This window comes from Haliotis asinina, chromosome 14 (assembly GCF_037392515.1).
Source record: "Haliotis asinina isolate JCU_RB_2024 chromosome 14, JCU_Hal_asi_v2, whole genome shotgun sequence".
Classification (NCBI taxonomy): Eukaryota; Metazoa; Mollusca; class Gastropoda; order Lepetellida; family Haliotidae; genus Haliotis; species Haliotis asinina.
The window spans coordinates 3,783,463-3,810,225 of NC_090293.1; the positions used below are offsets into that span (position 1 = coordinate 3,783,463).

The 26,763-nt window shown below is 45.3% G+C and overlaps 19 non-coding genes across 19 annotated transcripts; all 19 read left to right on the plus strand.

The window, feature by feature from the left end:
• The first annotated feature begins 51 nt into the window (after positions 1 to 51).
• Positions 52 to 124, plus strand: Trnat-ugu (transfer RNA threonine (anticodon UGU)). Its single transcript has one exon. It is a non-coding gene; the product is annotated as a tRNA-Thr (tRNA).
• Positions 125 to 449: 325 nt separating this feature from the next.
• Positions 450 to 559, plus strand: Trnai-uau (transfer RNA isoleucine (anticodon UAU)). The gene is made up of 2 exons: positions 450 to 487; positions 524 to 559. It is a non-coding gene; the product is annotated as a tRNA-Ile (tRNA).
• A 256-nt stretch (positions 560 to 815) lies between these two features.
• On the plus strand, positions 816 to 888 carry Trnat-ugu (transfer RNA threonine (anticodon UGU)). The gene has a single exon. It is a non-coding gene; the product is annotated as a tRNA-Thr (tRNA).
• Positions 889 to 16,167: 15,279 nt separating this feature from the next.
• On the plus strand, positions 16,168 to 16,277 carry Trnai-uau (transfer RNA isoleucine (anticodon UAU)). The gene is made up of 2 exons: positions 16,168 to 16,205; positions 16,242 to 16,277. It is a non-coding gene; the product is annotated as a tRNA-Ile (tRNA).
• Positions 16,278 to 16,527: 250 nt separating this feature from the next.
• On the plus strand, positions 16,528 to 16,600 carry Trnat-ugu (transfer RNA threonine (anticodon UGU)). The gene has a single exon. It is a non-coding gene; the product is annotated as a tRNA-Thr (tRNA).
• A 1,005-nt stretch (positions 16,601 to 17,605) lies between these two features.
• Positions 17,606 to 17,715, plus strand: Trnai-uau (transfer RNA isoleucine (anticodon UAU)). The gene is made up of 2 exons: positions 17,606 to 17,643; positions 17,680 to 17,715. It is a non-coding gene; the product is annotated as a tRNA-Ile (tRNA).
• A 250-nt stretch (positions 17,716 to 17,965) lies between these two features.
• Positions 17,966 to 18,038, plus strand: Trnat-ugu (transfer RNA threonine (anticodon UGU)). The gene has a single exon. It is a non-coding gene; the product is annotated as a tRNA-Thr (tRNA).
• Positions 18,039 to 19,044: 1,006 nt separating this feature from the next.
• Trnai-uau (transfer RNA isoleucine (anticodon UAU)) lies at positions 19,045 to 19,154 on the plus strand. The gene is made up of 2 exons: positions 19,045 to 19,082; positions 19,119 to 19,154. It is a non-coding gene; the product is annotated as a tRNA-Ile (tRNA).
• A 250-nt stretch (positions 19,155 to 19,404) lies between these two features.
• Positions 19,405 to 19,477, plus strand: Trnat-ugu (transfer RNA threonine (anticodon UGU)). The gene has a single exon. It is a non-coding gene; the product is annotated as a tRNA-Thr (tRNA).
• Positions 19,478 to 20,480: 1,003 nt separating this feature from the next.
• Positions 20,481 to 20,590, plus strand: Trnai-uau (transfer RNA isoleucine (anticodon UAU)). Its single transcript has 2 exons — positions 20,481 to 20,518; positions 20,555 to 20,590. It is a non-coding gene; the product is annotated as a tRNA-Ile (tRNA).
• A 250-nt stretch (positions 20,591 to 20,840) lies between these two features.
• On the plus strand, positions 20,841 to 20,913 carry Trnat-ugu (transfer RNA threonine (anticodon UGU)). Its single transcript has one exon. It is a non-coding gene; the product is annotated as a tRNA-Thr (tRNA).
• Positions 20,914 to 21,920: 1,007 nt separating this feature from the next.
• Positions 21,921 to 22,030, plus strand: Trnai-uau (transfer RNA isoleucine (anticodon UAU)). The gene is made up of 2 exons: positions 21,921 to 21,958; positions 21,995 to 22,030. It is a non-coding gene; the product is annotated as a tRNA-Ile (tRNA).
• A 250-nt stretch (positions 22,031 to 22,280) lies between these two features.
• On the plus strand, positions 22,281 to 22,353 carry Trnat-ugu (transfer RNA threonine (anticodon UGU)). Its single transcript has one exon. It is a non-coding gene; the product is annotated as a tRNA-Thr (tRNA).
• A 1,008-nt stretch (positions 22,354 to 23,361) lies between these two features.
• Trnai-uau (transfer RNA isoleucine (anticodon UAU)) lies at positions 23,362 to 23,471 on the plus strand. Its single transcript has 2 exons — positions 23,362 to 23,399; positions 23,436 to 23,471. It is a non-coding gene; the product is annotated as a tRNA-Ile (tRNA).
• A 250-nt stretch (positions 23,472 to 23,721) lies between these two features.
• Positions 23,722 to 23,794, plus strand: Trnat-ugu (transfer RNA threonine (anticodon UGU)). Its single transcript has one exon. It is a non-coding gene; the product is annotated as a tRNA-Thr (tRNA).
• A 1,007-nt stretch (positions 23,795 to 24,801) lies between these two features.
• Positions 24,802 to 24,911, plus strand: Trnai-uau (transfer RNA isoleucine (anticodon UAU)). Its single transcript has 2 exons — positions 24,802 to 24,839; positions 24,876 to 24,911. It is a non-coding gene; the product is annotated as a tRNA-Ile (tRNA).
• Positions 24,912 to 25,162: 251 nt separating this feature from the next.
• On the plus strand, positions 25,163 to 25,235 carry Trnat-ugu (transfer RNA threonine (anticodon UGU)). The gene has a single exon. It is a non-coding gene; the product is annotated as a tRNA-Thr (tRNA).
• A 1,005-nt stretch (positions 25,236 to 26,240) lies between these two features.
• Trnai-uau (transfer RNA isoleucine (anticodon UAU)) lies at positions 26,241 to 26,350 on the plus strand. Its single transcript has 2 exons — positions 26,241 to 26,278; positions 26,315 to 26,350. It is a non-coding gene; the product is annotated as a tRNA-Ile (tRNA).
• A 251-nt stretch (positions 26,351 to 26,601) lies between these two features.
• Trnat-ugu (transfer RNA threonine (anticodon UGU)) lies at positions 26,602 to 26,674 on the plus strand. The gene has a single exon. It is a non-coding gene; the product is annotated as a tRNA-Thr (tRNA).
• Positions 26,675 to 26,763: the final 89 nt, after the last annotated feature.

Here is a 26,763-nt window from a genome sequence, read left to right on the forward strand (position 1 = left end):
AAGAGATACGAGGGAAAATAGGAATTGATACCTTGCGGTTGATGGCCTACTGCCTTCATAGCTCAGTGGATAGAGCACAGGTCTTGTAAACCAGTTGTCGTGAGATCGATTCTCACTGGAGGCTCATTTTTTCTACAGATTTCTATCAGCGAGGTGTCAGGATGCCATTGTGCTACCCAGACTGTGAACGTCCCCTCACATGCAAATCGGCCGCCAAGCAAACGTTTCAGTTGCATCAACATGAAAGAATTATCAGCTTGAAAGCAAATTCTGGAACTTTGGAGAGGTAAAGAAGAGAATAAGATGAAATACCCGAGTCACGATTGACCTACTTAATGTTTGTTCAGTTCAATATGCAACATGTGGCAATTTTCCATATCCGAATGTATTTGACTACTTGAAGAGTAGCTGAGTAGTTTGCAGTGAAAATGTTCAGCTGTTTATCAGCTGCCTCGGTGGCACAATCGGTTAGCGCGCCGTACTTATAGTCAGTACCTTCCCCATGATGAGCATGGGATGAGGAATGCGGAGGTTGTGAGTTCGAGGCTCACCCGGGGCATGCTTCCTTTCCTTTTCTTTACTTTTCTGACATTTTCCCAAACACTCTCACTCCCATTACACCCACCAGCGTCATGGAAGTAAGTGTGTGACAGATGAAAATACATCTTGTAAATGGCAACTGACACATTTTGAAATATGTGAAGTTTAGAATATCCCACGCAAATGGTGTTTACACAGACAGATCGTAACTGCAATCGACCACCCCGGGACCAACAGCTGTTAAAAGCATGGCAAATTGCCCCCAAGTATCAGATGCCTCCATAGCTCAGTGGTTAGAGCACTGGTCTTGTAAACCAGGGGTCGTGAGTTCCATCCTCACTGGGGGCTAGATGTCTTTTGTCGCTGTTTTAAGCTTTTGGGTTTTTTTTTGCAGTTGAGCTGATAAACCCTCTCCATCAGGCACCATGGTGAAGTCTTGTGCAAGCAACTAAGGTAACTCAGTTCTAAGGGTGCCGGTCTCCTAAACTAGGGGTCGGGACATCGATGATCATTTGGGACTATCAAACAGGTTTCTTTCAAAACATGCAATAATTTGGTCCTCATTCGGAAGAAACCTTTGTGCAGTTTGAGGCCAACTATTCGTCACATGACTGAAAAAAGCTGTGAGTTCACCACAGTGGCATTAGGGACAAATGCATGTGTGAGTTTAACGTGGCCTTTGTTACCCAAGTGCAAGTGCCTTTGAGGGTCTGAAGTCCATACCCAAGCCTTTATAATTAAATGCCTCTACTCGACTCAACTGAAGTTGTACAATTCATATATTTTAAGTGAACAAAATGTATCTTTCGCACTCAATATTTGTCAGAAGACACCCATAAAAACAGTATTGTTTGAATGTGCTGTTGCAATCTATTTGTGTTTTCTACTGCAAGAGATCTTAGTCTAAGAGATAAGAGCGAAAATAGGAATTGATACGTTGCGGTAGTAGTATAGGGAATAGGGGTTTTGGCTCACTTTCAAGAAATGTCTCTACAAAGCCTTATTTACTAAATAAGGCTTTGGTTGGGACCTTCGATCTTGCTACTATTACCCCTACTACAAAAAGGTTGGGTGTCTATGAAACAGTTTACCGTGTATTGGTTGGAGGTAACACTGTGCCGTACGGTACGATTAATAATTCTTCTCTTACAAACCCCCTACCCGGCCCACCCCTCAAGTAGTACAAGTTAGGTTCGTCGGCTTTCATATCCACTTTATCTATGTTGTAAGTTTTGACTGACCATATAGGATCGGTGGCTCGCTTACGGCTATCACCCTCGTGTTCCCCCTACTACTTAACGTCTGTGCCTATGTCATGTTTATATCGATGAAACAGTTTAACGTGAACCGCCTACGATCTCTTTGGTGTTCATAATAAAGGCTTGCTGGGCTTTTTGTATCCCCTGTTCTATGTACTTTTTTTTCTCGTCCTCGTTGATAGCAGACTTACGAGACTTGGATCGAATATCTTGTTTCATTCCGTTATATTTTTTGAGTTCAGAGAGGATTGAACGAAACTCCTCTTCTGAGATCTTACTATCAGAGAGTGCCGTGGAAATTCGCTCACTCACTGTGTTCAGCTTTGCTTCGGCCAGAACCCTGATCTCGTCGTGTTTCAATGCCTTACGATTAAGTCTGCGTGATACTAACTTAAGCGCCAATCCTGCTAACCCTGCCACCCCTGCCGTTATTTCAATACCTAGCACTATAGGTGCAGCCACGATGGTAGCTAACAACCCAACGCTTGCCGCCCCTAGTCCCATGCTGGTTGCCATAAGGGTAGTGTCAGCCCTGTCCACGATATTGAAAGCTCTATTGTACTTTTTACATAGAGCTTTCCGCGTGTCACGGTCTTGTTCTAGTTGACGTTTCACATCACATAACTGCCTCAAGCGGAACCCATCTACGGTTTCCAGCGTCTTCGCTACTTCCTCTACGACTGGGTACAGACCCATCCTATAATGTATATTTTGAAAGATATTTTAATTGGGTTTCAGTTAAAAATCTATCAATGAATTTAAAGTCTACAAGTTCTAGACTATTAGTCAGGGTAATAGGTGAGAGGCTAATAGATTTTTCTGTTGTAATAAAAACCCCCAGGAGGCTTATCAAGTGGTTTATAGGACCCGTGGTATCCTGTTGTATAACAATACGGCAATATTTGCCTTTGTGTATGCTAAACCAGCTCATTAACACCTCGGGTAAAATTTGGTGTACTATTGGGGGCTCTCCATTGTCTGAATACTCAAAGAAGACTTCTATGATGAGTGTGAAAGGGGGGAATATTATTTCAGGATTACTAAATGTTAATTTATTTTCGAATGAAGATGTTAACCCATTTTTGTAAGTTCTTCTTAATCCCCTCTCCGGAATGAAATCCCCGGGCCAGATACCGTTATTCCTAATCTTAGAGATACGCCCCAATTCAGTTAATGTGATATAAGGTGAGGTGAGTGTTAAGTTGATCAGCCATTTGGGCTCTTTTAAATCTGGTAACGGCACCCGTCTGTACACGTTGTCTTTGAAGTGTAGGATGTATAATTCATCTTCCTCACCAGGCTGATCGAATCCCTCCGTATCTCCTAGGTCGTTAAGCGTAGTGTTGGGACGATGACTGGTCATTATTATACTAATACGATATAATTTCCAACTGGTTTTTTGATAATAATTCAGGGGTTAACTTCATACCCATGAAGTGTATGTTGTCAGGCAGGAAGATCTTGGTTAGTGATATCTTGTTTTCCACGATCACGTTGACCCCCTCCATACTGGTGTCGGCTCCAACACCCACCCGCACGTAAACGTTGCAAACTTGATACTGGTGTCGTTTCACCCACCCGAGTTTGATCCCCTTCACGATCTCGACATCATTCACCGATGGTTCCCCTAGGTAGACTTTGATGATCAGTGTTGAGTTTGCCGGTAGACTCTCTAGTATCTTGACCACGCCTTCGAATTCAGACACCAACTGCAATATCACGTTTTGTATGGCCGGTTTACTCGATAGCATGTGGGCTGCCATAGTGTTGACTGGGCTGACGACTACGCTACGTCTCTGAGTTGGGACATAAGCCACGAGCAGGGTTCCATTGTTCACGACTTTGTTTAGGTGGTTGTCTTTGTTATCAGTAAACACGTAGGGAGAGACGAGTCTAATATTGAGAAACCAGTCATCGTTATCGGGTAACAACACCCACTTGTCATCTTCGGTGAAGACGAGCATATATGGTTTGTTTCGGGCGACGGTAGTGCTCTCAACATCGTCTAAGTCGAACAGTTTACCCCCGAACGATGGGTATATTATCCAGTTATTATCACCGGTGTTGACAAGGGCATACTTAGTGTTGACTGTTGCTCTTGTGGTATCTATCATATCACTTAGGGTTCCACCGGAGGGGATTTCAACGCGTTTGTAAATGTTGTTTTTCAGTTGCAAGGCGTACGATTTACCATCTACTCAGGGAGCGTCGAAACCGCACGTGTCTCCGAGGTCGGAGATCCCGATATTGACGCATTTTTTCACTCAGGGCCCTTGTGCGCTGGTCATTTTACATGAAGCGTTAAGCTGAGGTATCCTATATTTACAGGATTATGATTTATATCTAACACCGATATTGTCAGCTCAGGTATGTTGCCCTGGATTAATCTCTTATACTGCCGTGGTGAAAACGACTCGGTTCTACCGTCGTTGTATTTCTCAGTTTTCACCGGCACTGCTCTCAGTATAGTGGAAGGGTGACCTCCTTGAATGTTGTACGTTGTGCTCACCTGACCGAGATGAATGTACAGCTCTCAGTACGGTACTAGGTCGGGTAACTTCGTACCTGTGACGGTTGTTGTTGGTTTTATCTCGTCAGGAGACATACCGAGTATCCTCGCTAATGGTCGGCCGAGCCTCAGGGAGGTTCTTCCGTTGTTGATTAACACCACTGTGCCGTTTGAGTCGTTCATCTTGAGTTCGGCTCCCAGGGGTTTGAAGACCTCGTCGTTTAGAGAGCACACACTGTAGTAGCCGTCAGTTATCTGACTGCGAGTTCCACTGACGAACAGCTTATTGTTGCTGATATTAATGTTAGTCCATTGCGGTAGGTAGGTGATATCGCAGAGTGCGACTTCGAGTTGACCTGACGTGATATCGATCGCGTGCGTCAGTTGAACGGCCTCACCGCTCGTTATTCCTGGAAGTGTTATGTACATATTATAATATATAATTTATATATTATAATATGGATTTAGCACACTTGAAAATCGTGGTGAATGCAGATGGTACGGGGTTTAAAACAACCTTTATTAATATCTTTGAAAACTATGTCGTGTCCGTTAATAACGCACAGGCGGTGGTAAACTGGAATCAAAACCCAATGCAGTTTTGGCAGAACCAACTCAACTTGGCTGTGTGGTGTGCGACGACAGGGTCGGGTGTGACACCAGACTACGGTATAGACGAACTGAGTAAGGCGGTTATTTTGTTTCATATTTATTATCAAACGAGACGAATATTGAAGGAAATAAGTGCTCCTCTTCCCCAAGATAAAGCGTGGAGTATGACGAATAACCCCTATGATAGACGCGCTTATGAACGTGTTTGTGGGGAGTTTGAGATTCCAACGAATAAAGACTTTCGCCTTCCTGGTGTGAACCATGGTCTCGGTATAGTTCTCGTGTACTTCTACAGGTCCGGAACATATTATGCCGGTTCTAAAGATGGTTCATACAACCCAAACCGTCATACATTTACAGGCCCCACAACGAATGAAAAGATCCATGTCAGCTGTATAAAGCAAACCAATCCTGATGCAGCCACAGCCTGGACTAAAATGATCTCAAAAACATCGAAAGGATTCACTCGTGCTAGTACAATACGCTTGAACGACTCGATTCGAACGTACGTGTGGGCGCTGTTGGGTGCGCAGTCGATGACGCGTTCCAACATCCTCGGTAAGGGAACTGCTTACGACGCTCAGACACAATTCGTTTCCAACGTTGAGGATGCTATCAATTCTCCAGTTGATCTCCCGAGGGCCATCGACCGTTACCAAAACGTGTTAGAATACGCCAGATCGAAAGTCAATTACGTGTTCGGCGTGGGGTTGTACATGGCTCCGAGTGATATGCAACTGAGAATAAAAAAAGTGGTGGGTTATAACAACAAAATAGTCATAGCCACGGCGGACCAAAAGTTGGGTATCAACCCCGATATTAACACCCCCTATATCCCACACATCCCACCACGTGAAAAGGGTATAGTGGCGCCACCCCCGGAGTCTAAAGTTCATGTGCCCCCCACACACCCCCATATGCATGTGGGGGTACCCCCCTATCAGCAGCATATTGATAATAAAACGGCCCTGGTGGTTGGTGGGGTAACTTTGGGACTTATTTGGTTAAAGATTTCTTAGCCGCTACGCACACCAGACCCGCCACGGCGACGATGGCTGCCCACAGGTTTTGACTGAGCCACATGGCAGTTTTAGACAGAGCGCTCAACAACCACGAGACGATGCTACCCAGGATGCCGGGAAGGGCTTCGGCGGCTTTACCAGCCAGTTTAGCTAGGCCTTCCCCGAGTTTTTTTATCCAGTCTTTAACACCACCGCCACTTGGAGTTCCCCCGCCGCCGGCAGGCCCCACAGGGGTTCCTCCCACCAGTGACACCACCAGGGTTGATATGATGAAACCCAATGCAGTTAGAATGCTGACGATGGTGATCCCTTGCTCCCGGAACAATATCCGAATCCTGTTGGCTAAAGTTGTATCCTCATTCAGTATTCTATCGATTGTTTCCCGAATGCGACTGATCTGGGATCGAAGCTGTTCACGATTCGAGGAAGCGGCTTCCAATCGTGTACGTCTCTCGTCTTCTAAATCACGTATTCGTTCATTGATACGACGCTTCATATCATCGTTTTCATTTTCGTTGAGTTTGGTTTTTTCCTTAGCGATGTGCTCGTCGATTTCATTCAGTTTCCCCATGTTGTTCACGAGTTCTCCACGCACGCGTTTCACGGCTTCGTCTAAGCCGTGCAGTTCCCTTACCGGAAAGTCAAACCCCGGTAACGGTTTGTCCTAGTAGGTGCTCAACAGTTTTTCTATGCTGTCCGAGGCTTCTGTAGCACGCTGTGGTGTCATTTCATCTCTAGTGGTGAGGTGGGATCTGGTAGCTTGCAGATCTTCAACAACGGCCTTAGGTATTGCACCAACGTAATCATTCATGTTTAGATGTTCACGGATAAATTCGACACCATGGCGGCTGGCTAGAGTTGACAAGGCCAGTGGTTTTTTAGTGCGCTTGTTAAAGAGGTCAACCTCTGGTTTAGCCTTAAGGCGTAGAACACCCTTTGTATCAATAAAAAAATTATCAAGGTATCGGCCCTGTGGATCAACGTAGTATTTATCACTTCTTAAACTTTCGTAATAATCATCTACCGTTGTTGCTAAAAGTTCTTGGTTCAATGGTGAACTAGTAAATGAGGTCTCCTGCTCATCAGATGCCTGGGCACTAGCGCCCGGCATCTCCGTCATATCTATGTCTTCATCCATTAGTATTTAAATATATTTTATTTATATATAACAATGTACGGCAGAAAATTAGATCCTTTCAGAAGATTGAGAGAGCCATTAGGAGCCAGAGCCGTGCGCCAGTCGGTGACCATCACCAACAATCCCAGCAAGATAGACCAGAATCAAACTCTGCTGGTTAGATTTCCAAACCTTGGTGAGAATGACCTCATTGTACCAGGCACTGTTCGACTGGCGTTCAATATCACGTTGACCTCCGACAACGACAAACGCGAGCTAGTGCGTAACGTGGGTCGAGCCATCATCAAGAAAACTACCGTCAAGATCAGCGGTAACGAGGTGCTGAGCATCGACGACAGCGACGTGTTTCACTGCTACAGGGATCTCTGGAAAAGCGAGGGAGAACGAGTCAATGATGTGTACCAGGGTATCAGCAAATCAACCCGGGCGCGCATAGGGTATGTCTTCACGCAAGACCAGCAAGACAAGCTATCGGACGGTGAAAAGGCCATCGCTCGAGCATACGGGAATCGATTCTGCGTGCCGCTCGACTTCGAGTTGCTCACGGGACACGCGCCGTTTTACCAGGCCGCGCTGGGTGATAGGCTCGAATACGAGCTCACGTTTAACGACTATAGCAAAGTAGTGCGTACGCCGAACGGTGATGAGGCCAGTTATGCCATAGACAACATCTCTCTGGAGTTCGACATGGTCACTAGCCCGGAGCTGGCCAGGCAGGTTCGAAGCCAGTACTCTGGGAAGATGGCTATCCTGTACGATCGCGTACTGAGGCATAGATCAGTCGTGCGAGATAAGAGCGACACTGTGTGGAATATCAACCTGAACGTGCCGGCGCGATCGATGAAAGGTATCCTGGTCGTCCCCGTGGAGTATTACGATCCATTCCGGAGGGACAGCGAGAAGTTTTTCAACCCCGAGATTGAAAAGGTGGAAGTGACCATCGAGGGCGTGCCCAACCAGCTGTTCAGTCATGGTATGAGACCACACCAGCAGTGGGATGAGATAAAAAAGCTACCAGTGGGGGACTACATAACAAAGGACCTGGACCTCGGCTCCGTGCAGATCGGTGAATACCTGACCACCAAGTACGCCCTATGGTTGGACATGCGATCCACGGATGATGATAAACTGCACGGTAGCGGGCGCCGTATAGATAATGGCAGCGAAGGGATAACCATCCAGATTACTAAGAAAGCTCAACCCGCTGGTAAGTTGAAATTATATCTGTACGTTATTATGGACGCGCAACTTAATATAGACAATGGGAGATTCGTGCAAGCCATCTACTAGTGGGGGAGACCCCCACACCCCCCAGGGGTACCCACAACTACCCACTGACCCACACTGCGCCATAGTGTGCGGGCAGACTGGCTGTGGGAAGACCGTTTTCGTGTTGGATATGTTGGAGGGTTACTACAAGGGTGTGTTCGATAACATCGTTATCATGTGCCCTACTCTGAGCATGAATAAAACGTACACGCGACCTTGGGTGATGACGGACCCGGACGTACACAAAATCGACCCTGGAACACGTCTGCAGGACTGGTTGAAAGCTCTTCACGAGAAATTTAAAGGGGAACCGACGCTGTTCATACTGGACGACTGCAGCGCTAATCGCGAGATAACAAAAAAGAGAGACATGCTATCATACCTGGCCTTCTCCGGCCGGCATGCAAATCACAGCGTCTGGGTGCTAACGCAGAAGTTCAACTCGGTGTTGAAAGACCTCAGGGAGCAGACGCGATGGGTGGCCTTATTTCACTGCAAGGACAGGGATTCGTTTGAGGAGTGTTTGAGAGAGAACGATGTGATGAGTAAATTAGAACGGGAACGGGTGAAGAAACAGCTCGCTGAAACTAAACACGCTAAGCTCGTGCTAAAGACCGACCAACCAGTAGCATATAGAGTATACTAAAGCTAAGCAAAGCTAAGCTAAAGCTAAGCAAAGCTAAGCAAAGCTAAGTATATAGCTATGATATTTGAAGTATTTGTCGTGTGCAACTTAACCTTCATTTCTCTGTGTTTTGTCTGTATCGGGTATTATATAGTTAAAACTAAATCTTACTTGTTATATTATAAGATGGAGTGTGAGGAATTGCTCGAACAGTTGGGGGGTACCCCCACTGTGGGGGATTCCCCCAAGCGAGAGAAACTGGTGGCGTTGGCTGTTGGTGGCAAAGCCAAACATTACTTTGGAGACTACACTCCAGATAAAATTCACAAAATGTCAGCCGAAGAAATCGATAAGCTGTACGCTAGATACGAGTCCTGGCTCGGAGCAGAAATGACAAAGACAATAGGATCGGCTATGACCCAGATATACACCGGTATTGTATCACACTTCCTTCCCATTCCACCAGAGCGCCGACTTTACCTGTGGGAGGACCTCGAGAAAGACCCTTTTATCGAACACGCCGTGAGCTCTATCAGCTGCGGGCTGTACCACAAATATGGTATGTTGTTGGCTCCAGTGACGGCGGCGATTATCACGGCAAAACATTGTCAATTTGAGAGAAAGAATAATAATAATAGTATAGATGGATGCTGCACAGGAACCAGTGGAGGTACCCCCAACAGTGGAGGAGACCCCTTCACAGGAACCAGTGAGGGAAGTGACCCCAGTGGGGGTACCCCCAACAGTAACCAGGCAGAAGAATCCTAAGAGAGTAGCTGCCGGTAAAAAACGGTGGTGTAACCAACATAAAGTGACCAACCCAACCCGACTGTTGTTGGCTGTAGGCGTAACTGCTGCCGTGGTTATAACATGGTTGTACGTGGGGGTACCCTCCCACAGTGAGCCACCACCCAACAGTGAGCCCCCCACCCCCACTATTGACCCGCATATCATGTTATAATTTTAATATTTTATATCATATACATAATGTCTGAGGGGAAAACGTTCGTCAACGACGCATACCACGCCACAGTGGTCGCCAGTCTAGCCGTAGGGTACGCTCGGTTGACTAAAATGGTGCTTAAACAACCAACTATCAAGCTAGATTTCAACCTGCAGGATATGGGTATGCTCATAATGAACCTTGGTATGGCGATGGCCACAAAAGACATCCTAGTAAAACAAGGAATAATACCTGATAATATAATGAAATAAATATAGGATGGCCACGATAGCTATGATGGTCGGTGGGGCGTTAGTGAATGCCCTGGCATTTTCCGGGAGTAATTTCCTCTTCTCGAAACTACGAGATGATCACGTGGCTGAAATACAGGAAGAAAGGAAGCGACACGATCTCGCTACTGAGAAATTACAAAGAGCACAGGCCGAGTACGCTAAAAAACGTCTCCAGAGGATCGATTTTATTAACGAACAACTCCAGCGTGAAAACCATGCCGTTCAAACATTCAACGATGTTGATGAAGCAATGAAAGAATACTACCTACTAACTGGTAAACAATTGGAACCGCTAATAAACCCACACTCGCTCAGTACTACACACCATCCAAGGGACAAATGAATCGTGAACTGGGCTTCATAGTGTTGGGTATAGCAGCTACTGCATTGGTTGCGAAGCAATTAAATTAAAATACCTATATAAGTAAACATGAGACCCGCTCCATACCGATGCGAATACATACTTATGGGGAAGACCGAGGCCTGTGGTAGGAAATGCAGGAATCAGGGGCTCTGTTGTTTCCATATGGGAAGTCCTAACTACACGTGTTCTGTGTGTGGTATCGGGGTTAAAGGACACTACTGTCTATGTAAAGCTCACGGAGCGAACGTAGTCAGACATCAACTCATCTACGAGAATAGAAAAGGCTACATAAAAGAACGTAGGCGACTGCTCAAGATAGACTCCAGTGCGTGAAAGGGTTACCTCCCTTTACTGTGAAGCAATTAGACATTGGTTCTCTTAGGTGTAAACACTATGTCTACTGTACGCGAGCTGAAGAGGGTCGCAAAACAGAGAGGTGTGATCGGGTATTCTCGAATGCGGAAGTCAGCATTGTTGAGATTACTAGGTTTAGAAGCCCCTCCTTCAGTAAAACAATTAAAAGCTCAAGCAAAACAGCTTGGATACACGGGTTATTCAAACCTGGGGAGAGCCGGGTTAACCGCATTGTTATCACATGCCCCCGTAGCAAAACCTCCCACTGTAAAACAACTGAAAGCCGAGGCACACGATTTGGGTTTAGGTGGGTATTCCCGTATGAGAAAACCACAGCTTGTAGAATTATTACGACAGAATAGAGCTATTGACCTACAGTTCGTGCGCACTGAGCGCGCTGTAGGCAACTATTTGAGAGGTTGGCACATGCACGTTGATAGAAATATAGACATTATAGATATCAAGCCTCTGATAGCTGATAAGGTCAACCAGGAACTAAATAACTTAGGAAGTATCAAGTTTCAGATCACAGTGAAAATGTCGCTCGATAAGCAGGTTGGGAGTACCACTGAGTATGTTCAGCCTTACTTCCGAGGTCAACAAGAGGTCGTCACACATACAGAGACCATTGACGCATCAATCGATACCAGTTTTCAGCAGATACGAGAATACCTAGAATGCTACACACACTTGGGGTCCGGGTGGGTTGTAGATAAAATCGATAATGTCTATCTAGACATAGCTAACTATGTGCCGTTCAGAGGCGGGTCATACCTAGCCTTGCCCCCCTACTATAGGAACAAACATGCCATAGTAAACGTTAAGAATAGAGGAAACGATTGCCTGAGGTTAGCTATCAGGTCAGCCTTATTTCCAGCTGGCGCTAATTCAGATAGGCTTTCTAGCTATCCCCAAGATGATGGGCTCAATTGGGATGGTATAGATGAACCCACCCCCATATCCCAGATCACTAAAGTAGAAAAACAGAATAATCTGGCTATAAATGTTTTTGGGCACGAAGGTAACACAACAATAGTACACAGGGTCAGCCCGGTGAAGGATAGCCAAGTTATCAATATATTCATGATCCAGCGAGGTGACAAGTATCACTACACATGGATAAAACACTTTAGCAGGCTGTTGTATGACCAATCAGCATACAAAGGAAAGACCCACTTCTGTGAACGATGTCTACATGGCTTCACCCGAGCTGATTTATTAGAATCCCACCGGGATGATTGCCAAGGTGTGGGGCAGACGGCCATACGAGTCGACATGCCTAAGGAAGGTGATAATATCCTAAAATTCTGTAACCACAAGAACCAAATGTCTGTGCCTTATATCATATACGCCGACTTCGAAGCCTTAGTGGCTGCCGCCGGCGAGGCTCCCAGTGGTACCTTTACCCACAAGACACAAGAGCATAAAGCCTGTTCGTTTGGATACATTGTCGTCCGTTGTGACGGGGAAACGAAAGCTCCGGTAGTATATAGGGGGCCTGACGCGGCTGAAAGGTTTCTAAAGTGTTTGCAGGAGGAAGAAAAAATTATTAGGAATGCATTGTATAAAATCGCTCCCATGCGTCTGACCCGAGTCGACAGGCTAGCCCACGCTAGTAGCACTAACTGTCACGTGTGTGAATCACCACTTAACGGTGATTCGGTGAGAGATCACTGTCACATAACTGGTAAGTATAGAGGCGCCGCTCACAACGCGTGCAACCTCAAGCTTAAAATCAACCCTAAGACAATAAACATCCCCGTTGTCTTTCACAACTTGAGAGGGTACGACTCACACTTGATCATGCAGGCCATCGCGAAAATCGATGGTAATATAACGTGCATCCCCAACAACATGGAGAGATACATCTCCTTCAGCTTAAACGGACTTAGGTTCATTGACTCGTTTCAGTTCCTCCTGTCGTCACTCGACAGTCTGGTCAAGGCCAACAATACCTTCCCTATCACCGATCGATACACAGACGCCGAGACTAGACCCCTGCTTATGAGGAAGGGTGTGTACCCCTATGAGTACATGGATAGTTGGGCCAAGTTCACCGAGACCAGACTACCCCCTATTGACTGCTTTTATAGCAAGCTGAATGAGGCGTCCGTCTCACGAGATGATTACTCGCACGCGACTAACGTATGGAATAAACTGGGTTGTAAGAACCTGGGTGATTATCACGACCTGTACTTGAGGACAGATGTACTGCTGTTAGCCGACGTGTTTGAGACGTTTAGGCGGACATGTTTCAAGCAGTATAAACTCGACCCCGCATGGTATTACACCAGCCCAGGTCTGTCGTGGGACGCCTTGCTTAAAAAGACCGGAGTTAATTTGGAATTGCTCACAGATTACGACATGCACCTATTCATTGAGAAAGGCTTGCGAGGTGGGATTTCCATGGCATCCAAACGATACGCGAAAGCAAATAATCAATACGTGAAAGGTTACGATCCTAACAAACCAACCAATCACATTCTCTACCTCGACGCAAACAACCTGTACGGCTGGGCCATGAGCCAGTATCTACCTACAGGGGGATTCGAATGGGTACCCCACGTTGATGTTATGGGGGTTGCACCAAATTCGAACAAAGGGTATATCCTCGAGGTTGACTTAGAGTATACCAAGGAATTACACACATCACACAACAGCTACCCCCTGGCCCCCGAACGTATGAGGGTTAACCCAGACTGGATGTCTGAGTACCAACATAACTTGTCAGGTGGTCGTGTGACAGACGTTGAAAAACTCGTGCCTAACTTAATGAATAAGACCAAGTACATCGTTCACTATCGCAACCTACAGCTGTACCTGTCGTTGGGTATAAGGCTGACCAAAATACATAGGGTGCTCATGTTCGACCAGAGCCCATGGATGGAGCCCTACATCAGAATGAACACAGACCTACGAAAAAAAGCCACCAGTGATTTTGAGAAAAATCTCTACAAGCTCATGAACAACTCGGTGTTTGGTAAGACTATGGAGAACCTGAGGAAACGCGTGACCGTGAAGCTGGTTCGATCGAGTGAGGAAGACAAGCTCAGGAGATTGATAGCCAGTCCGGCATTCAACCGTGGTAAGATATTCACAGACAACCTGGTTGCCCTACACATGAAGAAAAGCCACATAAAATTCAACTGGCCTGTTTACGTGGGGATGAGCATCCTCGATTTATCCAAACACCTGATGTACGACTTTTACTACAATGAGCTCAAGAAACAGTACGGCGACAGGTGTGAAGTGCTGTACACTGACACGGATTCCCTGCTGATGGAGATTCGAACCGAGGACGTGTACGAGGACATGAAAAAACACCTCGATTTATACGACACCAGCGACTACCCTAAGACCCATGCCATACACAGTACGGTAAATAAAAAGGTCCTAGGTAAGATGAAGGACGAGTGCGCTGGCACGCCCATAGCCGAGTACATAGGTTTGAGACCTAAGATGTACTCCATACTGAAAGCCGACAATAGTGAGATCCGGAAGGCTAAGGGTGTTAAGAAGTATGTGGTGAAACAACACATCAAACACGCCAGATTCAAGGAAGCCCTGTTCAAGACCCGTACCTTTAGGCATAAAATGAACACACTTAGAAGTGATGGACATAAGATATACGGACTGACTATAAACAAGACGTCCCTGTCACCTATGGACACGAAACGTTGGATAGCTATTGATGGGATAAACACATACGCGTATGGACATGAAAAAATTTGAGGCTATTTACTACAGCCCGCGTGGGTACTGGAAAGGAGCTAGCGCAGTAGATAAGCTAGCTAAAATAGCGCGAGTACCCCCGGAGGAAGCCAAAGCGTGGCTTGAAAAACAAGCCCTGTGGCAGATCTATTTGCCGGCACCACGCTACGTGCCTAGAAGGAGGTTCGGTATTAACATACCTAATAGCGTTCACCAGGCAGACCTACTGTTCCTACCCCACGACAAGAGGTACAAGTATGCCTTAACCGTAGTGGACGTAGCCAGTCGTTACAAGGAAGCCGAACCCTTGACCACGAAAGATTCGGCCCAGGTAGCCAGAGGATTCGAACGCATATACAAACGCAGCCCGTTGACGTGGCCAACAGAGCTGCAAGTTGACCCCGGACGGGAGTTCATGGGTGCCGTGTCACAACTGCTAGCCAAACACGATACAAAGGTCAGGCGTGGCACGGCCGGAGCCCATCGCAGCCAAGCCATAGTTGAGAGATTTAATAGGACTTTGGCTGAGCGCTTGTTCGGCTATCAGTATGCTAGGGAGATGGCCACCCCTGGAAAACGATCGACTGAATGGGTCACGAGGTTATCCAAGGTGGTGTCGGCAATCAACCATGAAGTCACCCGTCTCACCGGTAAGAAACCGGCAGACGCTATCAAACTAAAATCAATAGTTGCAGAGTCGGCCGCTCCATTGCGTGGGAAGGAGAAACAGATACCAGATAGAGCCCTAGTGAGGTATCTATACCAGCCGGGGGAACACGAGGGCGATAGCCGTAAGCGAGCCACCGATCCTATATGGTCAGTCAAAACTTACAACATAGATAAAGTGGATATGAAAGCCGACGAACCTAACTTGTACTACTTGAGGGATGGGCCGGGTAGGGGGTTTGTAAGAGAAGAATTATTGATCGTACCGTACGGCACAGTGTTACATCCAACCAATACACGGTAAACTGTTTCATAGACACCCAACCTTTTTGCAGTAGGGGTAATAGTAGCAAGAGCTAATGGCCCAACCAAAGCCTTATTTAGTAAATAAGGCTTTGTAGAGACATTTCTTGAAAGTGAGCCAAAACCCCTATTCCCTATACTACTGCGGTTGATGGCCTACTGCCTTCATAGCTCAGTGGATAGAACACTGGTCTTGTAAACGAGGCATGGTGAGCTCGATTCTCACTGGAGGCTCATTTTTTCTACAGATTTCTATCAGCGAGGTGTCAGGATGCCATTGTGCTACCCAGACGGTGAACGTCCCCTCACATGCAAATCGGCCGCCAAGCAAACGTTTCAGTTGCATCAACATGAAAGAATTATCAGCTTGAAAGCAAATTCTGGAACTTTGGAAAGGTAAAGAAGAGAATAAGATGAAATACCCGAGTTGCGATTGACCTACTTAATGTTTGTTCAGTTCAATATGCAACATGTGGCAATTTTCCATATCCGAATGTATTTGACTGCTTGAAGACTAGCTGAGTAGTTTGCAGTGAAAATGTTCAGCTGTTTATCAGCTGCCCCGGTGGCACAATCGGTTACCGCGCCGTACTTATAGTCAGTACCTTCCCCATGATCAGCATGGGATGAGGAATGCGGAGGTTGTGAGTTCGAGCCTCACCCGGGGCATGCTTCCTTTTCTTTATTTTTCTGACATTTTCCCAAACACTCTCACTCCCATTACACCCACCAGCGTCATGGAAGTAAGTGTGTGACAGATGAAAATACATCTTGTAAATGGCAACTGACACATTTTGAAATATGTGAAGTTTAGAATATCCCACGCCAATGGTGTTTACACAGGCAGATCGTAACTGCAATCGACCACCCCGGGACCAACAGCTGTTAAAAGCATGGCAAATTGCCCCACTTATCAGATGCCTCCATAGCTCAGTGGTTAGAGCACTGGTCTTGTAAACCAGGGGTCGTGAGTTCGATCCTCACTGGGGGCTAGATGTCTTTTGTCGCTGTTTTAAGCTTTTGGGGTTTTTTTTGCAGTTGAGCTGATAAACCCTCTTCATCAGGCACCATGGTGAAGTCTTGTGCAAGCAACTAAGGTAACTCTGTTCTAAGTTGCCGGTCTCCTAAACTAGGGGTCGGGACATCGATGATCATTTGGGACTATCAAACAGGTTTCTTTCAAAACATGCAATAATTTGGTCCTCATTCGGAAGAAACCTTTGTGCATTTTGAGGCCAACTATTCGTCACATGACTGGAAACAGCTGTGAGTTCACCACAGTGGCATTAGGGACAAATGCATGTGTGAGTTTAACGTGGCCTTTGTTACCCAAGTGCAAGTGCCTTTGAGGGTCTGAAGTCCATAACCAAGCCTTTATAATTAAATGCCTCTACTCGACTCAACTGAAGTTGTACAATTCATATATTTTAAGAGAACAAAATGTATCTTTCGCACTGAATATTTGTCAGAAGACACCCATAAAAACGGTATTGTTTGAATGTGCTGTTGCAATCTATTTGTGTTTTCTACTGCAAGAGATCTTAGTCTAAGAGATAAGAGCGAAAATAGGAATTGATACGTTGCGGTTGATGGCCTACTGCCTTCACAGCTCAGTGGATAGAACACTGGTCTTGTAAACGAGGCATGGTGAGCTCGATTCTCACTGGAGGCTCATTTTTTCAACAGATTTCTATCAGCGAGGTGTCAGGATGCCATTGTGCTACCCAGACTGTGAACGTCCCCTCACATGCAAATCGGCCGCCAAGCAAACGTTTCAGTTGCATCAACATGAAAGAATTATCAGCTTGAAAGCAAATTCTGGAACTTTGGAAAGGTAAAGAAGAGAATAAGATGAAATACCCGAGTTGCGATTGACCTACTTAATGTTTGTTCAGTTCAATATGCAACATGTGGCAATTTTCCATATCCGAATGTATTTGACTGCTTGAAGACTAGCTGAGTAATTTGCTGTGAAAATGTTCAGCTGTTTATCAGCTGCCCCGGTGGCACAATCGGTTAGCGCGCCGTACTTATAGTCAGTACCTTCCCCATGATCAGCATGGGATGAGGAATGCGGAGGTTGTGAGTTCGAGCCTCACCCGGGGCATGCTTCCTTTTCTTTATTTTTCTGACATTTTCCCAAACACTCTCACTCCCATTACACCCACCAGCGTCATGGAAGTAAGTGTGTGACAGATGAAAATACATCTTGTAAATGGCAACTGACACATTTTGAAATATGTGAAGTTTAGAATATCCCACGCCAATGGTGTTTACACAGGCAGATCGTAACTGCAATCGACCACCCCGGGACCCACAGCTGTTAAAAGCATGGCAAATTGCCCCACTTATCAGATGCCTCCATAGCTCAGTGGTTAGAGCACCGGTCTTGTAAAACAGGGGTCGTGAGTTCGATCCTCACTGGGGGCTAGATGTCTTTTGTCGCTGTTTTAAGCTTTTGGGGTTTTTTTTGCAGTTGAGCTGATAAACCCTCTTCATCAGGCACCATGGTGAAGTCTTGTGCAAGCAACTAAGGTAACTCAGTTCTAAGGCTGCCGGTCTCCTAAACTAGGGGTCGGGACATCGATGATCATTTGGGACTATCAAACAGGTTTCTTTCAAAACATGCAAAAATTTGGTCCTCATTCGGAAGAAACCTTTGTGCATTTTGAGGCCAACTATTCGTCACATGACTGGAAACAGCTGTGAGTTCACCACAGTGGCATTAGGGACAAATGCATGTGTGAGTTTAACGTGGCCTTTGTTACCCAAGTGCAAGTGCCTTTGAGGGTCTGAAGTCCATTACCATGCCTTTATAATTAAATGCCTCTACTCGACTCAACTGAAGTTGTACAATTCATATATTTTAAGTGAACAAAATGTATCTTTCGCACTCAATATTTGTCAGAAGACACCCATAAAAACGGTATTGTTTGAATGTGCTGTTGCAATCTATTTGTGTTTTCTACTGCAAGAGATCTTAGTCTAAGAGATAAGAGCGAAAATAGGAATTGATACGTTGCGGTTGATGGCCTACTGCCTTCATAGCTCAGTGGATAGAACACTGGTCTTGTAAACGAGGCATGGTGAGCTCGATTCTCACTGGAGGCTCATTTTTTCTACAGATTTCTATCAGCGAGGTGTCAGGATGCCATTGTGCTACCCAGACGGTGAACGTCCCCTCACATGCAAATCGGCCGCCAAGCAAACGTTTCAGTTGCATCAACATGAAAGAATTATCAGCTTGAAAGCAAATTCTGGAACTTTGGAGAGGTAAAGAAGAGAATAAGATGAAATACCCGAGTTGCGATTGACCTACTTAATGTTTGTTCAGTTCAATATGCAACATGTGGCAATTTTCCATATCCGAATGTATTTGACTGCTTGAAGACTAGCTGAGTAATTTGCTGTGAAAATGTTCAGCTGTTTATCAGCTGCCCCGGTGGCACAATCGGTTAGCGCGCCGTACTTATAGTCAGTACCTTCCCCATGATCAGCATGGGATGAGGAATGCGGAGGTTGTGAGTTCGAGCCTCACCCGGGGCATGCTTCCTTTTCTTTATTTTTCTGACATTTTCCCAAACACTCTCACTCCCATTACACCCACCAGCGTCATGGAAGTAAGTGTGTGACAGATGAAAATACATCTTGTAAATGGCAACTGACACATTTTGAAATATGTGAAGTTTAGAATATCCCACGCCAATGGTGTTTACACAGGCAGATCGTAACTGCAATCGACCACCCCGGGACCCACAGCTGTTAAAAGCATGGCAAATTGCCCCACTTATCAGATGCCTCCATAGCTCAGTGGTTAGAGCACCGGTCTTGTAAAACAGGGGTCGTGAGTTCGATCCTCACTGGGGGCTAGATGTCTTTTGTCGCTGTTTTAAGCTTTTGGGGTTTTTTTTGCAGTTGAGCTGATAAACCCTCTTCATCAGGCACCATGGTGAAGTCTTGTGCAAGCAACTAAGGTAACTCAGTTCTAAGGCTGCCGGTCTCCTAAACTAGGGGTCGGGACATCGATGATCATTTGGGACTATCAAACAGGTTTCTTTCAAAACATGCAATAATTTGGTCCTCATTCGGAAGAAACCTTTGTGCAGTTTGAGGCCAACTATTCGTCACATGACGAACAGCTGTGAGTTCACCACAGTGGCATTAGGGACAAATGCATGTGTGAGTTTAACGTGGCCTTTGTTACCCAAGTGCAAGTGCCTTTGAGGGTCTGAAGTCCATACCCAAGCCTTTATAATTAAATGCCTCTACTCGACTCAACTGAAGTTGTAGAATTCATATATTTTAAGTGAACAAAATGTATCTTTCGCACTGAATATTTGTCAGAAGACACCCATAAAAACGGTATTGTTTGAATGTGCTGTTGCAATCTATTTGTGTTTTCTACTGCAAGAGATCTTAGTCTAAGAGATAAGAGCGAAAATAGGAATTGATACGTTGCGGTTGATGGCCTACTGCCTTCATAGCTCAGTGGATAGAACACTGGTCTTGTAAACGAGGCATGGTGAGCTCGATTCTCACTGGAGGCTCATTTTTTCTACAGATTTCTATCAGCGAGGTGTCAGGATGCCATTGTGCTACCCAGACGGTGAACGTCCCCTCACATGCAAATCGGCCGCCAAGCAAACGTTTCAGTTGCATCAACATGAAAGAATTATCAGCTTGAAAGCAAATTCTGGAACTTTGGAAAGGTAAAGAAGAGAATAAGATGAAATACCCGAGTTGCGATTGACCTACTTAATGTTTGTTCAGTTCAATATGCAACATGTGGCAATTTTCCATATCCGAATGTATTTGACTGCTTGAAGACTAGCTGAGTAATTTGCTGTGAAAATGTTCAGCTGTTTATCAGCTGCCCCGGTGGCACAATCGGTTAGCGCGCCGTACTTATAGTCAGTACCTTCCCCATGATCAGCATGGGATGAGGAATGCGGAGGTTGTGAGTTCGAGCCTCACCCGGGGCATGCTTCCTTTTCTTTATTTTTCTGACATTTTCCCAAACACTCTCACTCCCATTACACCCACCAGCGTCATGGAAGTAAGTGTGTGACAGATGAAAATACATCTTGTAAATGGCAACTGACACATTTTGAAATATGTGAAGTTTAGAATATCCCACGCCAATGGTGTTTACACAGGCAGATCGTAACTGGAATCGACCACCCCGGGACCCACAGCTGTTAAAAGCATGGCAAATTGCCCCACTTATCAGATGCCTCCATAGCTCAGTAGTTAGAGCACCGGTCTTGTAAAACAGGGGTCGTGAGTTCGATCCTCACTGGGGGCTAGATGTCTTTTGTCGCTGTTTTAAGCTTTTGGGGTTTTTTTTTGCAGTTGAGCTGATAAACCCTCTTCATCAGGCACCATGGTGAAGTCTTGTGCAAGCAACTAAGGTAACTCAGTTCTAAGGCTGCCGGTCTCCTAAACTAGGGGTCGGGACATCGATGATCATTAGGGACTATCAAACAGGTTTCTTTCAAAACATGCAATAATTTGGTCCTCATTCGGAAGAAACCTTTGTGCAGTTTGAGGCCAACTATTCGTCACATGACTGGAAACAGCTGTGAGTTCACCACAGTGGCATTAGGGACAAATGCATGTGTGAGTTTAACGTGGCCTTTGTTACCCAAGTGCAAGTGCCTTTGAGGGTCTGAAGTCCATACCCAAGCCTTTATAATTAAATGCCTCTACTCGACTCAACTGAAGTTGTAGAATTCATATATTTTAAGTGAACAAAATGTATCTTTCGCACTCAATATTTGTCAGAAGACACCCATAAAAACGGTATTGTTTGAATGTGCTGTTGCAATCTATTTGTGTTTTCTACTGCAAGAGATCTTAGTCTAAGAGATAAGAGCGAAAATAGGAATTGATACGTTGCGGTTGATGGCCTACTGCCTTCATAGCTCAGTGGATAGAACACTGGTCTTGTAAACGAGGCATGGTGAGCTCGATTCTCACTGGAGGCTCATTTTTTCTACAGATTTCTATCAGCGAGGTGTCAGGATGCCATTGTGCTACCCAGACGGTGAACGTCCCCTCACATGCAAATCGGCCGCCAAGCAAACGTTTCAGTTGCATCAACATGAAAGAATTATCAGCTTGAAAGCAAATTCTGGAACTTTGGAGAGGTAAAGAAGAGAATAAGATGAAATACCCGAGTTGCGATTGACCTACTTAATGTTTGTTCAGTTCAATATGCAACATGTGGCAATTTTCCATATCCGAATGTATTTGACTGCTTGAAGACTAGCTGAGTAATTTGCTGTGAAAATGTTCAGCTGTTTATCAGCTGCCCCGGTGGCACAATCGGTTAGCGCGCCGTACTTATAGTCAGTAACTTCCCCATGATCAGCATGGGATGAGGAATGCGGAGGTTGTGAGTTCGAGCCTCACCCGGGGCATGCTTCCTTTTCTTTATTTTTCTGACATTTTCCCAAACACTCTCACTCCCATTACACCCACCAGCGTCATGGAAGTAAGTGTGTGACAGATGAAAATACATCTTGTAAATGGCAACTGACACATTTTGAAATATGTGAAGTTTAGAATATCCCACGCCAATGGTGTTTACACAGGCAGATCGTAACTGCAATCGACCACCCCGGGACCCACAGCTGTTAAAAGCATGGCAAATTGCCCCACTTATCAGATGCCTCCATAGCTCAGTGGTTAGAGCACCGGTCTTGTAAAACAGGGGTCGTGAGTTCGATCCTCACTGGGGGCTAGATGTCTTTTGTCGCTGTTTTAAGCTTTTGGGGTTTTTTTTTTGCAGTTGAGCTGATAAACCCTCTTCATCAGGCACCATGGTGAAGTCTTGTGCAAGCAACTAAGGTAACTCAGTTCTAAGGCTGCCGGTCTCCTAAACTAGGGGTCGGGACATCGATGATCATTTGGGACTATCAAACAGGTTTCTTTCAAAACATGCAATAATTTGGTCCTCATTCGGAAGAAACCTTTGTGCAGTTTGAGGCCAACTATTCGTCACATGACTGGAAACAGCTGTGAGTTCACCACAGTGGCATTAGGGACAAATGCATGTGTGAGTTTAACGTGGCCTTTGTTACCCAAGTGCAAGTGCCTTTGAGGGTCTGAAGTCCATACCCAGGCCTTTATAATTAAATGCCTCTACTCGACTCAACTGAAGTTGTAGAATTCATATATTTTAAGTGAACAAAATGTATCTTTCGCACTCAATATTTGTCAGAAGACACCCATAAAAACGGTATTGTTTGAATGTGCTGTTGCAATCTATTTGTGTTTTCTACTGCAAGAGATCTTAGTCTAAGAGATAAGAGCGAAAATAGGAATTGATACGTTGCGGTTGATGGCCTACTGCCTTCATAGCTCAGTGGATAGAACACTGGTCTTGTAAACGAGGCATGGTGAGCTCGATTCTCACTGGAGGCTCATTTTTTCTACAGATTTCTATCAGCGAGGTGTCAGGATGCCATTGTGCTACCCAGACGGTGAACGTCCCCTCACATGCAAATCGGCCGCCAAGCAAACGTTTCAGTTGCATCAACATGAAAGAATTATCAGCTTGAAAGCAAATTCTGGAACTTTGGAGAGGTAAAGAAGAGAATAAGATGAAATACCCGAGTTGCGATTGACCTACTTAATGTTTGTTCAGTTCAATATGCAACATGTGGCAATTTTCCATATCCGAATGTATTTGACTGCTTGAAGACTAGCTGAGTAATTTGCTGTGAAAATGTTCAGCTGTTTATCAGCTGCCCCGGTGGCACAATCGGTTAGCGCGCTGTACTTATAGTCAGTACCTTCCCCATGATCAGCATGGGATGAGGAATGCGGAGGTTGTGAGTTCGAGCCTCACCCGGGGCATGCTTCCTTTTCTTTATTTTTCTGACATTTTCCCAAACACTCTCACTCCCATTACACCCACCAGCGTCATGGAAGTAAGTGTGTGACAGATGAAAATACATCTTGTAAATGGCAACTGACACATGTTGAAATATGTGAAGTTTAGAATATCCCACGCCAATGGTGTTTACACAGGCAGATCGTAACTGCAATCGACCACCCCGGGACCCACAGCTGTTAAAAGCATGGCAAATTGCCCCACTTATCAGATGCCTCCATAGCTCAGTGGTTAGAGCACCGGTCTTGTAAAACAGGGGTCGTGAGTTCGATCCTCACTGGGGGCTAGATGTCTTTTGTCGCTGTTTTAAGCTTTTGGGGTTTTTTTTGCAGTTGAGCTGATAAACCCTCTTCATCAGGCACCATGGTGAAGTCTTGTGCAAGCAACTAAGGTAACTCAGTTCTAAGGCTGCCGGTCTCCTAAACTAGGGGTCGGGACATCGATGATCATTTGGGACTATCAAACAGGTTTCTTTCAAAACATGCAATAATTTGGTCCTCATTCGGAAGAAACCTTTGTGCAGTTTGAGGCCAACTATTCGTCACATGACTGGAAACAGCTGTGAGTTCACCACAGTGGCATTAGGGACAAATGCATGTGTGAGTTTAACGTGGCCTTTGTTACCCAAGTGCAAGTGCCTTTGAGGGTCTGAAGTCCATACCCAGGCCTTTATAATTAAATGCCTCTACTCGACTCAACTGAAGTTGTACAATTCATATATTTTAAGTGAACAAAATGTATCTTTCGCACTCAATATTTGTCAGAAGACACCCATAAAAACGGTATTGTTTGAATGTGCTGTTGCAATCTATTTGTGTTTTCTACTGCAAGAGATCTTAGTCTAAGAGATAAGAGCGAAAATAGGAATTGATACGTTGCGGTTGATGGCCTACTGCCTTCATAGCTCAGTGGATAGAACACTGGTCTTGTAAACGAGGCATGGTGAGCTCGATTCTCACTGGAGGCTCATTTTTTTCTACAGATTTCTATCAGCGAGGTGTCAGGATGCCATTGTGCTACCCAGACGGTGAACGTCCCCTCACATGCAAATCGGCCGCCAAGCAAACGTTTCAGTTGCATCAACATGAAAGAATTATCAGCTTGAAAGCAAATTCTGGAACTTTGGAGAGGTAAAGAAGAGAATAAGATGAAATACCCGAGTTGCGATTGACCTACTTAATGTTTGTTCAGTTCAATATGCAACATGTGGCAATTTTCCATATCCGAATGTATTTGACTGCTTGAAGAGTAGCTGAGTAGTTTGCAGTGAAAATGTTCAGCTGTTTATCAGCTGCCCCGGTGGCACAATCGGTTAGCGCGCCGTACTTATAGTCAGTACCTTCCCCATGATCAGCATGGGATGAGGAATGCGGAGGTTGTGAGTTCGAGCCTCACCCGGGGCATGCTTCCTTTTCTTTATTTTTCTGACATTTTCCCAAACACTCTCACTCCCATTACACCCACCAGCGTCATGGAAGTAAGTGTGTGACAGATGAAAATACATCTTGTAAATGGCAACTGACACATTTTGAAATATGTGAAGTTTAGAATATCCCACGCCAATGGTGTTTACACAGGCAGATCGTAACTGCAATCGACCACCCCGGGACCAACAGCTGTTAAAAGCATGGCAAATTGCCCCCACTTATCAGATGCCTCCATAGCTCAGTGGTTAGAGCACTGGTCTTGTAAACCAGGGGTCGTGAGTTCGATCCTCACTGGGGGCTAGATGTCTTTTGTCGCTGTTTTAAGCTTTTGAGGTTTTTTTTGCAGTTGAGCTGATAAACCCTCTTCATCAGGCACCATGGTGAAGTCTTGTGCAAGCAACTAAGGTAACTCTGTTCTAAGTTGCCGGTCTCCTAAACTAGGGGTCGCGACATCGATGATCATTTGGGACTATCAAACAGGTTTCTTTCAAAACATGCAATAATTTGGTCCTCATTCGGAAGAAACCTTTGTGCAGTTTGAGGCCAACTATTCGTCACATGACTGGAAACAGCTGTGAGTTCACCACAGTGGCATTAGGGACAAATGCATGTGTGAGTTTAACGTGGCCTTTGTTACCCAAGTGCAAGTGCCTTTGAGGGTCTGAAGTCCATAACCAAGCCTTTATAATTAAATGCCTCTACTCGACTCAACTGAAGTTGTACAATTCATATATTTTAAGTGAACAAAATGTATCTTTCGCACTCAATATTTGTCAGAAGACACCCATAAAAACGGTATTGTTTGAATGTGCTGTTGCAATCTATTTGTGTTTTCTACTGCAAGAGATCTTAGTCTAAGAGATAAGAGCGAAAATAGGAATTGATACGTTGCGGTTGATGGCCTACTGCCTTCACAGCTCAGTGGATAGAACACTGGTCTTGTAAACGAGGCATGGTGAGCTCGATTCTCACTGGAGGCTCATTTTTTCAACAGATTTCTATCAGCGAGGTGTCAGGATGCCATTGTGCTACCCAGACGGTGAACGTCCCCTCACATGCAAATCGGCCGCCAAGCAAACGTTTCAGTTGCATCAACATGAAAGAATTATCAGCTTGAAAGCAAATTCTGGAACTTTGGAGAGGTAAAGAAGAGAATAAGATGAAATACCCGAGTTGCGATTGACCTACTTAATGTTTGTTCAGTTCAATATGCAACATGTGGCAATTTTCCATATCCGAATGTATTTGACTGCTTGAAGACTAGCTGAGTAATTTGCTGTGAAAATGTTCAGCTGTTTATCAGCTGCCCCGGTGGCACAATCGGTTAGCGCGCCGTACTTATAGTCAGTACCTTCCCCATGATCAGCATGGGATGAGGAATGCGGAGGTTGTGAGTTCGAGCCTCACCCGGGGCATGCTTCCTTTTCTTTATTTTTCTGACATTTTCCCAAACACTCTCACTCCCATTACACCCACCAGCGTCATGGAAGTAAGTGTGTGACAGATGAAAATACATCTTGTAAATGGCAACTGACACATTTTGAAATATGTGAAGTTTAGAATATCCCACGCCAATGGTGTTTACACAGGCAGATCGTAACTGCAATCGACCACCCCGGGACCAACAGCTGTTAAAAGCATGGCAAATTGCCCCCACTTATCAGATGCCTCCATAGCTCAGTGGTTAGAGCACTGGTCTTGTAAACCAGGGGTCGTGAGTTCGATCCTCACTGGGGGCTAGATGTCTTTTGTCGCTGTTTTAAGCTTTTGGGGTTTTTTTTTCGCAGTTGAGCTGATAAACCCTCTTCATCAGGCACCATGGTGAAGT